Source organism: Bos mutus, chromosome 5, assembly GCF_027580195.1.
Source record: "Bos mutus isolate GX-2022 chromosome 5, NWIPB_WYAK_1.1, whole genome shotgun sequence".
Taxonomy (NCBI): domain Eukaryota; kingdom Metazoa; phylum Chordata; class Mammalia; order Artiodactyla; family Bovidae; genus Bos; species Bos mutus.
The window spans coordinates 105,255,573-105,265,578 of NC_091621.1; the positions used below are offsets into that span (position 1 = coordinate 105,255,573).

The following is a 10,006-nucleotide window of genomic DNA, read 5'->3' on the forward strand; positions in this document are numbered from 1 at the left end:
TCCTCACGTCTTTGTCATCTTAGCCCTTTATTTCAGGGGCATGGAGGGTGGCCCCCTGTAGTTTTCTATCATCATTCCACGAGCACACCTCCTCCATGCAGCCCCCCATGACCACATATTTGCTGTTGAGAGCGCTGCGCTGGGGTGGGGTTGGGGGACTGCCCTCTTAGCCCTGCAGTGGTCCTGTACTGTTCTTTTCTTTGAGATGTGGTAACAGTGTGAGTATGGTAACCTCTAAAGTTCCTGTGAGAATGCTCTAGAAATTGAGCTGAAAACTCCAGTCCCCGGTGCCTGGCTCCTGGTCTCCGGGAGCTCTTATCAGTGCTGAGGGGCTTTATCTGCAGCTCACCTGGCAATTAGTCCTGTTGCTGGTCTAACTCCTCTGCTTTTACCTGAAGCCATTATTATTACCGAGTCTTAACCTTCTGTATAATCATACGGGATTTGATTTAGGTCATACCTGAATGGTCTAGTGGTTTTCCCTACTTTCTTCAATTTAAGTCTGAATTTGGCAATAAGGAGTTCACGGTCTGAGCCACAGTCAGCTCCTGGTCTTGTTTTTGCTGACTGTATAGAGCTTCTCCATCTTTGGCTGCAAAGGATATAATCAATCTGATTTTGGTGTTGACCATCTGGTGATGTCCATGTGGAGTCTTCTCTTGTGTTGTTGGAAGAGGGTGTTTGTTATGACCAATGCATTTTCTTGGCAAAACTCTATTAGTCTTTGCCCTGCTTCATTCCATATTCCAAGGCCAAATTTGCCTGTTACTCCAGGTGTTTCTTGACTTCCTGCTTTTGCATTCCAGTCCCCTATAAGGAAAAGGCCATCTTTTTTGGGTGTTAGTTCTAAAAGGTCTTGTAGGTCTTCATAGAACCATTCAACTTCAGCTTCTTCAGCATTACTGGTTGGGGCATAGACTTGGATTACTGTGATATTGAATGGTTTGCCTTGGAAACGAACAGAGATCATTCTGTCCTTTTTCAAATTGCATCCAAGTACTGCATTTTGGACTCTTTTGTTGACCATGATGGCCACTCCATGTCTTCTGAGCGATTCCTGCCCGCAGTAGTAGATATAATGGTCATCTGAGTTAAATTCCCCCATTCCAGTCCATTTCAGTTTGCTGATTCCTAGAATGTCGACATTCACTCTTGCCATCTCTTGTTTGACCACTTCCAATTTGCCTTGATTCATGGACCTGACATTCCAGGTTCCTATGCAATATTGCTCTTTATAGCATCGGATCTTGCTTCTATCACCAGTCACATCCACAGCTGGGTATTGTTTTTGCTTTGGCTCCATCCCTTCATTCTTTCTGGAGTTATTTCTCCACTGATCTCCAGTAGCATATTGGGCACCTACTGACCTGGGGAGTTTCTTTTTAAGTATCCTATCATTTTGCCTTTTCATACTGTTCATGGGGTTCTCAAGGCAAGAATACTGAAGTGGTTTGCCATTCCCTTCTCCAGTGGACCACATTCTGTCAATCCACTGGAGAAGAAGGAGAAGACTCATTCTGACGCTTACTCCTTGGAAGGAAAGTTATGACTAACCTAGATAGCATATTCAAAAGCAGAGACATTACTTTGCCAACAAAGGTACGTCTAGTTAAGGCTATGGTTTTTCCTGTGGTCATGTATGGATGTGAGAGTTGGACTGTGAAGAAGGCTGAGCGCCGAAGAATTGATGCTTTTGAACTGTGGTGTTGGAGAAGACTCTTAAGAGTCCCTTGGACTGCAAGGAGATCCAACCAGTCCATTCTGAAGGAGATCAGCCCCGGGATTTCTTTGGAGGGAATGATGCTAAAGCTGAAACTCCAGTACTTTGGCCACATCATGCGAAGAGTTGACTCATTGGAAAAGACTCATGCTGGGAGGGATTGGGGGCAAGAGGAGAAGGCGACGACAGAGAATGAGATGGCTGGATGGCATCACTGACTCAATGGACGTGAGTTTGAGTGAGCTCCGGGAGTTGGTGATGGACAGGGAAGCCTGGCGTGCTGCGATTCATGGGGTCGCAAAGAGTCAGACCCGACTGAGGGACTGATCTGATCTGATCTGATCTCAGCCTTTTGGAAGTGGTCATTGTTATTCAAATTGCCAGGTGCTCGTCTTGTCTCCCCAGTAACTTTGCAACTCTGGGCAAATCACAATACCTCCCTTTGCCTCGGTTTCCTCATCTGTAAATGGAGGAAGTAAAAGACCCATTTTCTAGGGTTTTTGGAAAGCAAAGTGAGATGAGGCTGGAAAGTGCTGGGATAGTGCCCGGTCCAGGAGAAATCCCCCATCACAGCAGCCCTGACACTGGCCTTGCCTGGAATTAAGAAGGATCTTGTCTGCACTTGGGGTCACGCATGAGCTGATCCTAGACTCACGCCGCCTGGAAGATCCCATGTCACCCGCTGCGACCCTCTGCCTTGCTTCTGCTAAGGCAGCTCCCTTTCCTGGAGTGCCCTCGCCCACTTCCCGCAATGAGTTTTCCCCTGAGTCCCCGCCCTCATCCAGGCCACGCCCCCAGGCTCTCAGGGCTGACTTGATTGGATCTGTTGCTTTTGTTCTGGGGGTCCCAGTGCAGCTCCCCGCTGGTTCTGAGTCCTGGAGGGCTGGGCCCATGCCCGGCAGGTCTGTACCCCAGCATGCAGCCCAGGCCTGGCAGAAGATGCCACCAGCAGGGGCTGCCAGATGCCACTGTCCTGCTTTGGTCTCCCTTGCATGGAAGCCCTTGTTTCTGAACCAGTTCCCGAATGATGGACAAGTCTTTGATCCTAATCTTCGACTCGTACCCACAGTGCTGCAGTAAATGAGCTTAGAAGAATTTTGCCCTTGTAGGTGTGTTTGTTGGATGATGGTTAAGTGGAATTACTGGGTCAGAGGGCATGTGCATCTGTGACTTTGGTATGTGCCAAGCTGCCTTCCAGAGGTGAACTGATGTCCTTCCCACCAGCACAGAAGGCAGAGGCTCCCCGCCCCCGCAAACCAGCACACACATGGTGCTCTCTCAACCTTTCCGACCTTTGCGGGACTTGCTTGAGTGGAGGAATGTGGACGTTTCCTCTGGTCTGTGCTCTGGAACGCTTTCCCATTATGGCTTTCATTGGCATGCCTCTCATTATAAACTTTGGTTTTGCGATTGGACAGTTTCTTTCTTCTTGGCAATTGGTTTGTTTAGATTCTCTCTTCTGAGATTCTTTGGGTAATTTCTATTTTCTTGGAAATTCACCCATCTCATCAGAGTTTCCTGACTTTGTTGGACAGAGTTGAGCGGGTAGGCCCCTCTTTCTTCTGTTATTTGTCCGTCCCCTCCATCTTTATGGAGTACCTGCTCTGTACCAAGTGTCGTTGTCGGTCCTGGGGGCAGGGTAGTGGGTCAGAAGCACTGAAAAGTCCTACTTATATGGAGCCTAAAGATGATGTAAAATGCATCTGTAAAATGCACGGAGTGTCAGATGGTGATAAGTGCTAGGAAGAAAAACCCCATGAGCAGGGAGAGAGTTGATCGTGGACTCCAGCTTTTGAAGGGGTGGTCAGAGAGGCTCTCAGTAATGGGCGACTTGAAGGACATGAGGGAATATTGTTGTTCAGTCACTAAGTTGCGTCCGACTCTTTGTGACCCCATGGACTGCAGCACGCCAGGCCTCCCCGTCCATCATCAAGTCCCAGAGTTTACTCAGACTCACGTCCACGGAGTCAGTGATGCCATCCAGCCCTCTCCTCCTCTGCTGCCCCCTTCTCCTTTTGCTCGCCATCTTTCCCAGCATCAGGGTCTTTTCCAGTGAGTCAGTTCTTAGCATCAGGTAGCCAGAGTACTGGAGCTTCAGCTTCAGCGACAGTCCTTCCAATGAATATTCAGGATTGATTTCCCTTACGATTGACTGATTTGATCTCCTTGCAGTTCAAGGGACTCTCAAGAGTCTTTTCCACACCACAGTTTGAAAGCATCAACAGCCATGTGTTTATCTGGGAGAAGAGATGGCAGTGTGCTGGTGCAGGTGCTAAATTGGTCTAAGTTCTTGGAGAAATGCAATGAACAGGATAGATATAGATAGAGTGAAGATGCAGATGTAGGTTTCTATATATAAATCTAGATATAGATAGATATCTCTATATAAATAGATATCTCTATAATATAGATAGAATGTATAAGATCTACACAGAGATATATATAAAGAGATTTACTCTAAGGCATTGGCTTCTGCAGATTTGGAGATGCAGAAGTTCCAAGATCTGTAGGTGGCAAGCTGGAGACCCAGCAGAGCTGATGGCCTGGTGTGGTCCGAGTCTGCAAGGCCTGAGAACCACAAAAGCCAGTGGTGCAAATGCCAGTCCCAAGTCTGATGGCAGGAAAAGACTGATGACCAGCTCAAAAATGGGCAGGCAGAAAGGGAACCCTCCCTTCCCCTGGCTGTTCCTTGACCTTCAGTGGATTGGAAGAGGCTTATCTGCCTTGGGGAGGGTGATCCACTTGACTCAGTCTACGGATTCAGAGGGGAAGTTCATCCAGAAACACCTTCACAGACACACACAGAACCGTGTTTGATCAAATATCTGGGCACCACCCCCATGGCCCAGTCAGTTCAGTTCAGTTCAGTCACTCAGTTGTGTCCGACTCTTGGCGACCCCATGAACCACAGCACGCCAGGCATCCCTGTCCATCACCAACTCCCGGAGCTTACCCAAACTCATGTCCATTGAGTTGGTGATGCCATCCAACCATCTCATCCTCTGCCGTCCCCTTCTTCTCCTGCCCTCAATCTTTCCCAGCATCCAGGGTCTTTTCCAATGAGTCAGCTCTTCACATCAGGTGGCCAAAGTATTGGAGTTTCAGCTTCAACATCAGTCCTTCCAATGAACACCCAAGACTGATCTCCTTTAGGATGGACTGGTTGGATCTCCTTGCAGTCCAAGGGACTCTCAAGAGTCTTCTCCAACAGCACAGTTCAAAAGCATCAGTTCTTTGGCGCTCAGCTTTCTATATAGTCCAACTCTCACATCCATATGTGACCACTGGAAAAACCATAGCCTTGACAAGATGGAACTTTGTTGACAAAGTAATGTCTCTGCTTTTTAATATGCTGTCTAGGTTGGTCATAACTTTCCTTCCAAGGAGTAAGCATCTTTTAATTTCATGGCTGCAATCACCATCTGCAGTGATTTTGGAGCCCCCCCAAAAATAAAGTCAGCCACTGTTCCCACTGTTTCCCCATCTATTTGCCATGAAGTGATGGGATGGCCTAGTCAAAGCTATGGTTTTTCCAGTAGTCATATATGGATGTGAGAGTTGGACCATAAAGAAGGCTGAGCACTGAAGAACTGATACTTTCGAACTGTGGCTGGAGAAGACTCTTCAGAGTCCGGTGGACAGCAAGGAGTTCAAGCCAGTCAATCCTAAAGAAAATGAACCCTGAAAATTCACTGGAAGGACTGATTCTGAAACTGAAGCTCCAATACTTTGGCCACCTGATGAAAAGAGCCAACTCATTGGAAAAGACCCTGATGCTGGTAAAGATTGAGGGCAGGAGGAGAAGGGGACGACAGAGGATGAGACGGTTGGATGGCATCACCAACTCGATGGACATGAATTTGAGCAAGCTCTGGGAGATGGGGAAGGATAGGGAAGCCTGACTTGTTGCCGTCCATGGGGTCCCAAGGAGTCAGACCCAAGTGAGCAACTGAACAACAGCAACGACCCCCACGGCACAGTCAGGCTGACACATAGAATGAGCCATCGAGACTGCAGCAGAGTGAACAGAAGAGGGAAGATGAGGGGTGCAACCAGAGAGGACATCATGGACAGTCTTTGGCTTCTACTCTGAGTGAGATGGGAGCCAGTGAGAGTTTTGAGCGGAGGAGTGACATGACCCGACATACCGTGGATTTTCACTGGACCCCTCTGGCTGCTGTACGGAGAAAAGACAGAAGGGCTGGGCTAGTGAGGAGGCCACAGCAGGAGCGATGCAGGAGGCAGGAAGGGCGGGGTTGATGGCCACACCTGCAGGCTTTACTGGTGGGCTGGTGGTGGACGTGAGAGAGTGAGAGGGACCAACGATGCTCTGGGACTCGTTGTTGGTTTGCATTTGTTTTGTTTCTGCCCATGTTTTCTTGTGTAATTACGGCAAAGCACATAACAAAATTTACCGTTTTAACCACTGTGCTTTTCACAGGCATTGAGTGCATTCATTGTACAACCTTCACAACCATCCGTCTCTAAAACTTTTCCGTCATCTACCCATCCTACTACAGGAAACCTTTCCGAATCATTCTACCCCTAGTGACTTTTGTTTGTAATCCAGTCTCAGTCTTTTTTTCTTAGCAAGTGTGTATGGCTCATTAACATTTACTAATATGGCAGCTACATTTAGTCTTAGTTCTGGCATCATAGTTTATGGTATGCTTTCTGCTTTTATAGCTTTTGTGGGGGTTGTCAGTTTTCACCATATGCTCTCTGTTTTCTTTGTTTTATTTTTTGTGTATATGTCTTCTGACAATTTGGAAGGCTGTGTTTTTCATCCCATAGTTATCTTCATAATTATACTGTCATATGACACCTTTAATCCTCTGTTTCTTTAGACAATGTTTATTTTCTCCCTACTATGAGTGATGCCCAAATCAGAATATTTCTACTTTCCCCTCTCCTTCTCCCTCTTCCATCAAGTGATTTTAGATGATTATATTAGTTTTTCCATTTGCCTTTGTACCTCTAATATTATTTCCATCTCGAAACGATTTTCTGGACTTCTAGCTATAAACACAGAAGACAGTTTACATATATTACCTCCCTCCTCTGACCTCCACCTCCCTCCTATAGTTTATATCAGTTTTCTGTTATCTCTTTTGTTCTTTTTTTATAACAGTCACAGTACATTAGTTTCAGACATGGTCCTACAGTTAAACACACTGTCCTTGCCAGTACTCTTGCCAGAGTTACTCCACTTGCCAGAGTTACTCTTCAGTCGCTCAGTCATGTCCAGCTCTTTTCAACCTCATGCACAGCATCACGCAAGACTTCCCTGTCCTTCGTTATCTCTTGGAGCTTGCTCAAACTCATGTCAATCAAGTTGGTGATACCATCCAACCATCTCATCCTCTGTCGCTCCCTTCTCCTCCTACCCTCAGTCTTTCCCAGCATCAGGGGCTCTTCACATCTGGTGGCCAAAGTATTGGAGCTTCAGTTTCAGCATCAGTCCTTCCAATGAATATTCGGTGCTGATTCCCTTTAGGATTGACTGATTTGATCTCCTTGCAGTCCAAGGGACTCTCAAGAGTCTTCTCCAACACCACAGTTCAAAAGCATTGATTCTTCAGTGCTCAGCCTTCTTTATGGTCCACTCTCACATCAGGCTTCTCTGATGGCTCAGACGGTAAAGAATCTACCTGCAATGTGGGAGACCCGGGTTTGATCCCTGGGTCGGGAAGATCCCTTGGAGAAGGAAATGGCAACCCACTCCAGTATTCTTACCTGGAAAATCCCATGGACAGAGGAGCCTGGTAGGTTACAGTCCATGGGGTCAAAAAGAGTCGGACACGACTGAGCAACTTCACTTTGTTTCTCACGTCCTTACGTGACCCCTGGAAAAACCAAAGCTTTGACTATATGGACCTTTGTCAGCAAAGTGATGTCTCTGCTTTTTAACATGCTGTCTAGGTTGGTCATAGCTTTTCCTGCAAGAAGCAAGCGTCTTTTAATTCTGTGGCTGCTGTCACCATCCACAATGATTTTGAAGCCCAAGAAAATAAAGTCTGTCACTGTTTCCATTGTTTCCCCATCTATTTGCCATGAAGTGATGGGACAGGATGCCATGATCTTAATTTTTTGAATGTTGAGTTTTAAGCAGCTTTTTCACTCCCTTCTTTCACCTTTATCAAGAGCCTCTTTAGTTTCTCTTTATTTTCTGTCATTAGGGTGGTGTCATCTGCATATTTGAGGTTAATGATATTTCTCCTAGCAATCTTGATTCCAGTTTGAGCTCCATCCAGCATGGCATTTCGCATGATGTACTCTGCATCGAAGTTACATAAACAGAGTAACAATACACAGCCTTAACGTACTCCCTTTCCAATTTTGAACCAGTCTGTTGTTCCATGTTCAGTTCTAACTGTTGCTTCTTGACCTGCATACAGGTTTCTCAGGAGGCAAGTAAGGTGGTCTGGTATTCCCATATTTTTAAGAATTTTCCACAGATTGTTGTGATCCACATAGTCAAAGGCTTTGGCGTAGACAATGAAGTAGAAGTAGATGGTTTTCTGGAATTCCCTTGCTTTTTCTATGACCCAATGGATGTTGGTAATTTGGTCTTTGGTTCCTCTGCCTTTTCTAAACACAACTTGTACATCTTGGTTCACATACTATCAAAGCCTAGCTTGAAGGATTTTGAGCATTATCTTGCTAGCATGTGAAATCCTATGAGTATCCTCTATTAATTTATGCAAGAAGGGCTCATGCGAGCTACAATTTAAAAAATGTGTTTTAAACGTTTTTCTGCTGACTTTATATTTAAAATCTGATTCATCTGGGCCTTAAATTCTTTATTCACTCATTCATTCAACAAAGTGTGCCAGTTACTGTTCCGGACCCTGGCAAAACAAAAATGAACACAATACACCAATGCCATGACCTTCATGTAGTTTATTATCTAGTTGGGAGAGACAAATGATAAGCTAGGCCAGTAAGTAAAATATTTGGTGTGCTGGATTGAGATAAGTCTAGGGAGAAAGATAAAGCAGGTGATTGGGGGACCTGGCTCAGTTTTGTGACATAGAAAAGACAACTCCACAGACCTTCTTGCCCAGAGCCCAGTAATGCATACTGGGGTGTTGGCTCTGCCCTTCAGAGCATCACTCACTCTGGAAACATGGGCTTTACTGGCTCAGTCAGAGCCCTTCCATCAACTCCACACCCTTGACCCTGGAACACACACTAGAGCTTGATTGAAAATGATTTATCTGTTGTTCAGTTGCTAAGTCATATCCGACACTTTGTGACCCCATGAACTGCAGCTTGCCGGGCTTCCCTGTCCTTCAGTATCTCCCGGATTTTGCTCAAACTCATGTCTATTGAGTTGATGATGCTGTCTAACCATCTCATCCTCTGTCGTCCTCTTCTCCACCTGCTCTCAGCCTTCCCCAGCATTGGGGTCTTTTCCAGTGAGACAGCTCTTCACATTAAGTGGCCAAAGTAATCAAGCTTCAGCTTCAGTGTCAGTCCTTCCAATGGATATTCAGGGTTGATTTCCTTTAGGAATGACTGTTTTGACCTCCTTGCAGTCCAATCAGATACACGTAGCAGAAGCCCGGCTACCGTGGTGTGGAGGCAGACGTTCTGGGGCTGTCACCAGAGCCAGGTTTCCTCCTGCTCCCTTCCCGCTCCTCCCACAGCGGTGAAGGTCTGCCATTCTCGTGCTCTTTCTCTGGATCCACGTTCCCTTCCCAGGAGACTTCAGCTTACACGGCATTGGCCAGAGTGGGTCACGTGGCCACCCTTGTCTGCAAGTGAATATGGGAAGCTGAATATTTGTGACTGGGTCATTGCTCCTATAAATGGATATAGGACCGGGGGTTTACTGTGTCTGCTGCAGATGGAGTTTGTGTTTCTTTTCCTCGTTATCCTTATTTGGAGGTGACCTCCAGGAGAGAAAGGACAATGGCAACTCAACTCTGCCAATCATGGGCTGATGTTTACTCTCCTGATCTTCTCCCAATGATCTGTTGACCCATCCAGGTGCCAGCATTGTTCTGGTTTCCTCTCCATGATTTTTATGATAATGGTCATATTCAGTGGTGTGACTCCAAGATTCATAATATTTTCTTTTATTTTTATTATGGATGTCATTGGCATCTGTTCTTAATATCTTCTATTTGTTATAACAAGGGTGACCATATGGTTTAATATCCAAAGTAGAGTACTTTTGAGGATAAAAGGGGAACAGTATTGAAAATTATAAGTATTAACTGAGACTGTCTTAAGCCAAGACATTATAATAACCCTGGTAGTCACTGAGGCAGAAAAACG

At 46.0% G+C, this 10,006-nt stretch overlaps 1 protein-coding gene across 2 annotated transcripts in view; it reads left to right on the forward strand.

Annotated features, from left to right (window-relative positions):
• Nucleotides 1–10,006, forward strand: part of SHISAL1 (shisa like 1) — an 81,020-nt gene that overhangs the window by 64,633 nt on the left and 6,381 nt on the right. The window lies entirely within an intron of this gene.